At 37.4% G+C, this 11061-nt stretch overlaps 1 long non-coding RNA gene across 1 annotated transcript; it reads left to right on the top strand.

Annotated features, from left to right (window-relative positions):
- The first annotated feature begins 2044 nt into the window (after positions 1–2044).
- Positions 2045–3319, top strand: LOC136252854 (uncharacterized). The gene is made up of 6 exons (XR_010699799.1): positions 2045–2447; positions 2493–2633; positions 2680–2730; positions 2791–2875; positions 2930–3069; positions 3124–3319. It is a non-coding gene; the product is annotated as an uncharacterized lncRNA (long non-coding RNA).
- Positions 3320–11061: the final 7742 nt, after the last annotated feature.

The raw sequence follows: 11061 nt of genomic DNA, 5'->3' as shown, positions 1-11061 counted from the left end.
AAAACAAGCCATGCAGCACAAGAAGCCATTGATGTTTGGACCTCAGCAAAATTAAAAAATGAAGGAATCAATTGCAATCCTGTAGTGTTTGGTAGAAAGATATCAGTCAGTTAGTCAGTTAGTCTGGTACACTAAACCACGATGTGTACAGTGCCCTTCCATATTAAGTTGCTTGCTGTTAATATCCTTGTATATAGGTACAGTATGTATGTAAGGTGCAATAGCAGTCTGTGTTCCACTATTGGGGCGGAATGTGTACTGCAAACCCTAAGGTTTTGCAGTACACATTCCTTAGCCATGTATACACTGCACTGACTAGTGGATTGAGGATTCTACATTGATTTTTAAAAGCACAAAGCGAGAAGTTTTACTGGGATATGCTAAAAAGCCATTGTAACAAGTGGCTATATCTAGCAAATATGTATAATATTGAGAGTTGACATGTAGCTATGAATTTTGTAATGTATTGTGGGTTTTGGTATGTAGCTACATTCACCCACAATGTCTGCACACATATTATGTGAAAATTCCCTGCAAAACCTCTAACGTGCATATTATTTCCTACCAATACAACTGGAAGACGAAACACAAATAAAATCTGCACTATACATAATTCCTCCCATGTTTGGTAATAAGCTGATCGTTCACCAGAGTAGTATATATTCATTACTGGATATGCACAAGCAAGTGCAAGGAGAGTAATTCTGTTGTGTTAGTGTACTATAGCTATATTCCTGGACCAAGAATAATTAATGTTGGTCATTTCATTCTATGTGAATCACTACAGGATATTTGTATGCACTTATTAGTAACATGGGATTACGTTAGTTGACAAAACACGTTGAGAACAATTTTTGATGTATACTGTCCAATGGTTTCATTGCACAGTGACAGAAACAAGGTAATGTTGGCCTATAGCCAAATGTAGTCTTACATCCCATACAGTTTTTGTGGTAATAAACCATCTGGTCATTGTTGTACATTCTGTGACCACTGCCCATGCAAATGTTGGCAGACCCACTGTGCACTATATGATGGCAAATATTCTTCACATTCTAAATGCAACAAACTATATAGTTAACAGTCTGTTTGTACAAAGTTTGAAAATGCTATGGGAATACTTGATTTCCCTACACAGAGCTCTCAAAAGTGCTGGCAAAGGAAGGTGTTTATGGTTTGTTAAATAGCTGTACTGTCAACAATGACTAATACATTACCAAGCTGATCACACAAGATGGCTGACAAGATTAGTACATTATTTTTTTAGCACACAACAATACGGTAATGTAATATTCCAAGTCAAAGGATCTGCAACTAGAAAAAATCCTATACAAGATATCAAACGTTATATCTAGCAAGATACCAAACATGGCAATGATATCAAAAGCAAAATATTCAGAAAAGTTGGACCACAAGATGTTCAGTATTTGGAAATTCTTCAGAAGGTAAAATTTCACACCTCAAATCTCTATAAACTGTACAAGAGTCACAAGGACACAGGGCATAGCACACACGATGCTGCATATATGGAAGTATGTATACAAGAAATATACGGGATTTCAGATCAGAATTTCAACAACATTTCAAAGCTGTGTGAAATTTCAAAGAAGTTGCAGACCATTCATTCCAGGTGTTCACCTTATGCATGGCACTCCCATCTGGCATGCAAAAACTAAGCAAAATATTAGATAGCTAATTCTCTTGTTCAGACATTATGGTTTAGGACAACCACTGTTGAGCTTGGTGATGTATTTCATGATAAACTGAGTCACCCAGAGAGGGGGGCAACTGGGGCAGGTCTCAGCTTGTTTGAGGTGTGTACCGTTGGGCCTGTATTGCTTCTGGGCAGTCCTGATGGCAAACCTTTATCTGCATTAAGGTAGCCACAATAATCAGGATGAAAATTCTTAAAATACTGTATGAATACTGTATAGCTATACCTGTAGTAAACTTCTTTGTGATGCATTTATCATTCTTAGTGGTAGTCTCTGCTCTGTATATAAGCTCTGTGCAAGCGACTTCCAAGTGGTTGCTACGCTGATAGCTAAGTAAAGCATACAGGACATCCAACTTGAGGACATCTGACACTCGGAGATACTGTACGACACGCTACATTATATATCGCACTATCCCTCGGCTTACGACGAAGTTAGATATATGGTCAGGAAACAGACGCAAAGATGTTTAAGCAGTCATCAAATTAGACCAGGTTAAACGTTCCATCCAAAAAGTTCTATTTAATTATCACCATATCGCTCACGTGAGGATGTCATAACTAGGCAACGGTACTTTGAGGCAGCTGCTTCTGTTAACAACCGTTGAAGTTAAAAGTTTGTGTAGCTACCTACGCAAAGAGCGAGGCTGCTAAAAGTCTGGTTGCTTCATGGCCGGTGGTGGTGAAAGACGGTCGGAGCTACGCCGGCATCGACTAATGAATACCAGCTGGGGTTTGTTCACTGTTTTCTGTAATTGTTTAACTGTTACCTTTGTAGGCAACTACGGACTTCATTTGTCGTCCATGTGCTGATGGTTCGTTTGTGCTAGTGCCTACTATGCCAAAGCCGATTATATGCCTAAGGCGAGTAGCCATTCACATTTGCTGGGCTCCGCTGGCTCGGCGTGATGGATGACAGGTTGGTAACACTGTGCTACTTACTTTAGCTTATAGTTTTCATGTAGACAAGGTGGCAGAGAAGCAGCAGTAGAGAGAAGTGACAGGATAGAGTGATGGTACGTACAAAAGTCTCTCTGAGGCCGAGTTCATCAATGGTCTTACTCTATCCTTTGTAGTTCCAGTGACGTCGACATAGCATGCAGTGATAGACTGATACAAGTATGTACTGCTACAGAATTGATGGTCAGACTACCAAACATGGTAAAAATTGTAAAATATAATAATGTGTAATGTATTCTCAACTTGAATTCACAGTCGGAACACTATAACTGATTTGGTGCAGTCATATAGACATTATTGAGGTATGTCCATATGTATGTACTGTACAATATATAAAATACTTATTGACGGAATTATACGTTGCTGCTGAAGGATGTTTATTACTGACAACTGTGGTAAGAACATTCTTTATTGGTTTCATTTGTTTACAGTATCATACTACCCTATAGACTTGCAACATTGGTTACAGAAATAGGAGAATCTGATGGTTGCAGTTCCCATGGTTACCGTTCATCTTCACATTATTGATTTCTGTTGGATTAACAAGACTTGAAACCCTGGAACAATAATTGTAATTGATGATATTTCAAAATGTACATTTCTAATTGTACAGTATTTAAATGGATACAGATCATACCACAATAACAGTGTGCGATACATACATTAGGTAAAATGGTCAGTAATACACACAGAGAATGGTGTGCTCGGTGCGAGGAGGCATATCATTAACACTTTGGTGTGATATGCAGCCAACTGTTTTAACAGTGTAGGAGCAAGAAATGAACAAGTGAATGTGTAACAATACCAGAAAGCATCCAACTAACTGCTGTTGTTTGGCCAAGTCTGTGCAAGCAAAGCTTGAATAGTCTTTGATTGCCAGCTATGGATTGAGAGCTGCATGCAAGCACATTACATAGCTACATGATGAAAGATTTTATACATAAAAGGATGTTTGGGATAACATGATTATGTATTCAGCACAAATTAAACTAGCTGATTATCATTCTACTTATGCACCTATCAAAGTTTTGCCCCACCTACCTCCATGCAGGCAAGGAGGGGGAATAGGAGTTACAGGATTTGGCCAAATTCAAAGTCTAATCCCCTACACTGGGGCAAAATTGTTGGTCTAGTCTCCATCTGAATACCTCAATCCTTTGTTTCAAGCATTGCCTAAACCCCGGGCCTACAAATTTTTTTCTAATATCCTTGTTATACCCCTTGTTTGCCCACATGGGGGTATGTGCTCCAAAACTTTGATAGGTGCATTACTAAGAGAACTCACCAATGACAGAGGTGTATTATTTTTAGGAGTTTTAAAACCCTACCTATAATCTAGGATACATATATACCCAGCAATCATAGAATATATCATGGACAAGACTCTCACTTGTTGACTACTCTAAATGATAATGTTACCATAACAGAGTATACAATGTCATGTTATTCAGGAAGAATTTTGAAAAGAGATTTCCACTACAGCTAAGTGACTGTCATATTAGAGTAGTTTAATGTCTGACTGCTTTATTAGAGTACTCACCAATATTATTCATCAGAACAATACCACAAGTGTTACTATTGTGTAAGAAATTGTTAGCAACTTAAGATGAAGGTTTAAAATGTGTCATAGATTCCAGATTCTAGAAACCTGAAGTTTCATTTCTCAATGTTTGTAATCCGTGCTGGTACAATTTTTACAAATACAGTTAAATTTAAAACACTATGTTCTATCATACACAAAATTTCAGGCACTCTCTGAGCATGCATCACATTCCAGAGCAGTCAGTGAAATATTCTAATAGAACAGTCACCACATGTAACAATATACTACAGCTGAAAACTTGCATCTGCAGCACTATTCCATGGGTACACTTTGCTTGCTAGGAATTTCAGGACCTAACTAGTGACCTTCACTAGTTTGTTTTTACTTCGTTTAACACTCAGGCTACTGGCATTTGACAGTCTGCAAAATTAAATCTTTTGGGAGCTTGCACCCCCAGACCCTACATCCTGGATCTACTTTCCAGTGGAAACCCCCTTTGAAAAATCCAAGGCACACCCCTTAAAGAACTTAGAAATCACTCTTTAAAGGAGGGTTACCTGAAGCCATTGGAAACCTTCATCCTTTGCCCCCTGTAAAAGAACATTCCACTAACAGTACCATACATCATGTATGTTGTGAGCAACATTCCTGGGAGATGTACATATATTTCATTTTTAAAGCTACGACAACCACTGCTAAAGGAATGCGCTCCTAACACTGCTTTTGGTGACTGTGGAGGGCCTATTTGAGAATCATGCGTTGGCATTAATAATACTTTACTTAATTAAATCCTTGTGAAAATGGGAGCAATGATGGTAGCAAATACTGGATGGCACAACAATTTCTCAAGAACAGGTACTGTGCCAACAATACTGAGATATAAATAGCCAGCATTGCACAAAATCAGGTGTGTGATCTGATCCAAATTGTAGAACTCAGTAGTCCAATTGAAGATAAATTGATGGAACTACGTACTGTAGTGACACCAACATGTGGTTTAGAAGTTCTTTGGAGGGATTTGAATATTTTAGTGATCCTGGTCATAACATTAATGAACGCCTGGTACCATTCTCCCAGTTATATACACTGTAAAAAATAAGTAGTAAATACTGAGGCAAATAATAAATAAGTAGTAAATACTGAGGCAAATAACAAATAAGTAGTAAATACTGAGGCAAATAATAAATACTGTTGGAAATTCTTTGTGACGGTCACTAAAATGTACAGTGCCATTCACTGTTTGCTACAGTATTCACTACTTATTTTTTTACAGTGTATTATTATATACCATGCAATAGAGATATAAGCCAATGGGCATCCTCTTTATAGGTTATATGCATGCCTGTATACCAGTAGCTCTAGAGCTATCCATGGAATGGAAAATAATTAACTGTACACGATGTGCACATACATAGAGTAAGACTACATACTTTATAGCTATATATGGACAACACTTTCATCATAAACAATGTATATGGATCCTGCAAAACACTAGAAAACATAAAACCCTTTTACTTTCCTTATACACAATTATAGCATTTCCTATTTTGTTATAATTTGATTTCTGGTGTCAAATGACAAAATACCGCAAAAGTAGTACACAGTTTATGGCTGCAATAAATTATCACTCAATGAATGTGAACTTATAACATGATTGTTCATATGATACCTAAAGAAGTGTATACACAAATAGCTACTGTATGATAAAGGGATCTTAGTAGTTAACCTGTTTACATACATATATTATGTGACTGAGTATAGGAAATTCACCTGTATGTGTACAGTGTCTGTTGATTCACAGAAAAATGTTACTTTAATATTAAAAGTATTGTAACTCACAAGCCCTGGCAGCTATGAGAATGAATTTTTCATTAAAAGATGGAGCAATTCATTGCCGTTAAATTCAATTCATGACATGCTGTAGCATAGATAATTAACTCTCGTATAATTAACTCTCGTTAATTATCTATGGCTGTAGTCATAGCACCTATAAATAACAGAATTTTTAAGGCCACTGTTGAAGTGGATAGTGTGGTGAAGCATGCAATTGTGGATTGCATATCAGCAAGTTTCTGGTTGCTGGGAAGGGTCTGACTCAAACTGATTTGGACCCTATATATTCATATTGGTGATGGTATTATTCTGTGCCATTCTTTCATTACCTATAGGGTCTGTGGTAGAGTGCTACAGCAGTGTCGCCAGTGTGAATGCTAAGTTGACTGTTAGTGTCCCGTGTTGCAGCAGTGTTTGAGGCTATGCAAAAAAATCTGTCTTGTGACAGTTCATTGTCCATATTGACTAAGACCATTGTGCACCAGGCTGTAGTAATAGACATTCTTCTTTACGCTGTAGAGACATGGCCTGTCAAACACAGATATTAACATTTATTGAAAGTTTCCGTTGTCATTGTTTGAGAAACATCTTGTGTATTTCAAGGACCCAACAGATTGTTGCACAACACAACCACATACCAGTTACTTTTATTGTTATGAAAATGCTTCAAGTCTTGTCTCGTCTTATCCCGCCAACAAAGTTTAACCCCATGTAGCAGATGGCATTGGAGAAACCACTCAAATAGGATCTACTTAGAAAGACGATGGTCACACATTTACTTAGAAAGACGATGGTCACACATTCTGGTTGGATGACCCAACCAACAAAGCTCACGACTGGAAATAATATCTGCTAATGACAATGACATTCCTATCCTACCGCGAACATCCTCATTACTAAAGCACAAGAAAGAGAATAGTGGAGTCATTATTTTATGTAACATTCTGTTAATTTTCCTGACCAGTGCAGCTGCAGTATTGCTGCTGTTCCCTACTGTACATCTATCATGCCTATATGTGTAGCCACATCTTGAGGTCTCCTAAAATATCTACCACATCAACTATAATGTGAAGTTGCACTGATTTTGTTTTAATGAGTCAAAGAGACAGGAAATGTTGCTCAAACATGAGTGTGTAGAGAGGAGCTTACTGCAACAATGATCATCACCTTGTGTGTACAAGGCTAAAATTTGGTCGTTATTTAGAGACTGTGCTGGAAAGAGCTAGTGCATCTCATATGGAAGATGGGGTAGTATTAGAAGAGAAGTGGCTAGCAGAAATGGAGAGCAATAGCACTTAACACAGATTGCATCATCTTCTGTGGACAGCAAGGGGTCCCAGCACTCTGATTTTGATACATTGTTCACCCTGCACTGATCAATGCTGGTATTTCTCTCTTTCTCTTTGGAAGGTATCTGGTCTTCTAAAACTTCTCTGACATGCAACCCAGATAACGCTGCGATGTCTTCATACAAAGACATACTGTGTACATCATGTATACAGGTATTTTTCAATACTAGAACCATATAGTTGTGTCTTGCTCTCTGGATTTCTACCAATTTTTCAGTTAAAGAATTTCTATCACTGTGTTGGTGGAACTGAATCTAAGATCTACTGTTGAGCCTACTGCTGTCATCATTTAAAAAAATTTATTATCATTGATATTATTCTGCTTTGTGTGTTCCTGCTGTTGCATCAGTAATTGGATTTGTCTTGTGTGTACCATACATATAGCTATGTGTGTTGTACTTTTCTCTTTTTACATGCATGTTTACTCGCAGGGCTCCCACTAAAAATCAGTATTTATGTAGTTACTGAGTGGACACCCTGTCAATTACAATTGCAATTATTTGAAACTGTGTAACTATGGCAGTGTGCTTTATATACTCAACTTTGAGGTCTTATACAGTAATACAAGTTATAGTTGTAACATGGTGCAAGCGGTATGTCTGATATGTACATCCATGCAATGCCTGAGGGTGTACAGCACATAAGGGCAAATCAGGTAAATCCCAAGCACATTGATGTTACCATGGAAATGTTATGTAATAATTTCTAGTTAGTTGACTTTCTTACTATGTATACACATAGTTTACAATTAAAAACCTATACAACCAATTTTTGTTATGAGTTGGGATGTGAAAGTGGCATGACCTTTGTGCAGGACCATGTGGGAATAGAGAAAATTGCGTAGAAATTGCCAAGTGTGTTTCTCATAATGGAATGTGAAAGTGAGCAACATTCACTGAAACAAATCTTGTTATCAAGATATTGAGGACGTACAGTGATTGTGGAACTGTATAGTGAGGTATGTACTGTATGGTTAAATAGTGTGTTGTGCCAGGTTTGTGTATACGGCGTTTTTTTTTAAATTGTATTCACAATCGCAACTGTACAATGGCTGTAGCTATAAGTTTTATATGTAGTGTGAAATATCAGTCTACATGGTACGGGGTAAGTGATACAGCATGCTAGGCAGTCTTTCAAAGGGTTTGGCATTTCTAGCTGTATTCCAATGAAGCTGTAGCCTGGCAAAGAATGTTCCAAATAGGAAGTTGTATCCCAGCTTGGTACATACTGCTAGTAGTTTTAAGATGAAAAACGATACATTTGATGAGTGTACATAATTATATTAGTATCGCCAGTACATTGGAATTTGCCTTTGATATGTACATATCTCTTAGACTAGCTACAGCTAGTGTACTAGCTAAAAGTGTTACATTTTTGGCTAATCAATAGCTCAGTTATTCAGAGGTATCATGAAACAGGTATCATCTAGCTATGCTTACACTCCCAGAGACATAATTTGAGGGGTTCCAACACTCTTGAAATCTCCTACGCTTCATCAGAAATCACATTTAAATCATGAAATCACAGACGCCCTGCAGAGATGTTGAATGGTGTCCCACAAGGCACAATACTGGGGCCTATCTTATGTTTACTTTTTATCGATGATATTTCTACATCATCATCATGTTGCTTGTAAGCTGATGACTGTATATTGTATAGACAAATTGAGATACAAGCTGACCCTACAATTATTACAAAATGATTTGTATACCCTTGAAGAGTGGGAGACAAAATGGAGGATGAAACTGAACATTGACAAATGTATGGTCCTAACAGTTATGCTCAAAAGTAATCCAATACACCTTACACAACCAAAGTCTCACTTCTGTTAACTCAGTCAAATATCTTGGAGTCATGATTGATTCCCGATTGTTTTTCAACAAACATGCAGATTCCACCTGCAAGAAAGCAAATTCAGCACTGGCAATCCTCCACAGAAACTTTAGATCATGTCAGAGGAAAATCAAGTGATTTAACATAAACCAATCCTCAAATACGCTGACTCCCCATACCAGATAGCTATACGATTAATAAGTTAGAGAGTGTCCAATGGTGTGCTCCCAGATTTGTAATGTCAAATTATTCTTGGACAAGTAGTGTTACTCAGTGACAAATATTTAACTCACTGAAGTGTGACAGTATTGCAACGCGAGATAAAGGACTGCGTTTACTCACAAAATTATCTATGAATGAGTGAATTTACCACCTCCAAGCTACATCCAGTATTCCACACAAGTCACAATGGGTAGTCACTTAAAATTTGTTCAACCATCAACCAGAGTAGCTATAGATGCATATAAATTCAGCTTTTATCTAAATGTCATTCAGCTATGGAACAACTTACCTGATTACACAGTCCCAGCACAATCTCTTGACATTATCAAAGTGTTATTGATGAATTTTATAAATGAGGTTTATACACAATGGACCTTATCTGCAATGACATCAAAGCGTTAAATGGCAGCCGATAGTGTGGACACTTTATTTATTTGTTTTTACTGTGCAGAAATCACAAATGATTATAACACACAGATATAATTACTTAAGTTGTTACAAAAATTATCCAGGGAGGGGGAATTAACTATATAGGGAGGAAGGGGGTTCCAAAGTTTAATCACAGAAGGGAAAAAGGAAATTTTATACGAGTCAATGTTTGTCATCAGTTGCCTGTAGTATCCTTTTCTTACTCGCGAATCATTAGGGGTAAAGTAATCTTTGGGGATATCAATAAGATCATTAATAATTTTATACAACATTATAAGTTTAGCTCTCTCTCTTCGTTGTACAGGAGGTAAGTTGAGTGTGCTTAGCATGCTAGTAACACTAGAGAAACTTGAAAACTCATTTAGGCAAAATCTGGCCGCTCTTCTCTGTACTGCTTCAATTCTATTAATATTATTTAAGGTATGGGGTCCCATACAGATGATGCATATTCAAGCACTGGCCTGACCATACTTCTGTAGCAGTTACATTTCACAATGCTTGGACAGTGGCGCAGGTTTCTGTAAATAAAGGCATTGATTTGGTTAGCTTTATTGGTGATTGTTTGGATATGGTCATTGAAGGTAAGCTTGTTGTCGATGGTGACCCCTAGATATTTGGTAGATGGAACTTCCTTAATGGGAGAATTTTCAATATAATATGTGTGCAAGATAGGATTGTGTTGGTTTGTTACTCTCAGGAACTCACATTTCAGGATATTGAATGTCATCTTCCATCTGTTGGCCCATTGAGCAAGTAGGTCTAAGTCCTGTTGAAAACTTAAGCAGTCAGCAATTGATGTTATTCGAGAATACAACAATACGTCATCTGCATACAGTTTGATCTTATTGTGGATGGAAAAAGGTAGGTCATTAATATAAATCAAAAACAATAGAGGGGCAAGAACCGTGCCTTGAGGTACACCAGAAAGTACCTGGGTGGTATCACTTTTGTGGTTATCTAAAATAACGTATTGTGATCTGTGACTCAGAAATGATTTTAGCCAAGATTGTAGTGATCCTTGTACTCCGTAATGTGCTAGCTTGTGATACAGGAGCGAGTGAGGAACTTAATCAAAAGCCTTACTGAAATCTATAGTAGAAGGATGTTGCATTGTCCCCTTTGATTCAGACATTCGGCAAAATCATTCACTGTGGAAATCAATTGAGTTTCACAACTTA

Source organism: Dysidea avara, chromosome 4 (genome assembly GCF_963678975.1).
Source record: "Dysidea avara chromosome 4, odDysAvar1.4, whole genome shotgun sequence".
Taxonomy (NCBI): Eukaryota; Metazoa; Porifera; class Demospongiae; order Dictyoceratida; family Dysideidae; genus Dysidea; species Dysidea avara.
Note: the sequence above shows the minus strand (reverse complement) of the source record. Positions and strands in the feature narration are given on the sequence as shown.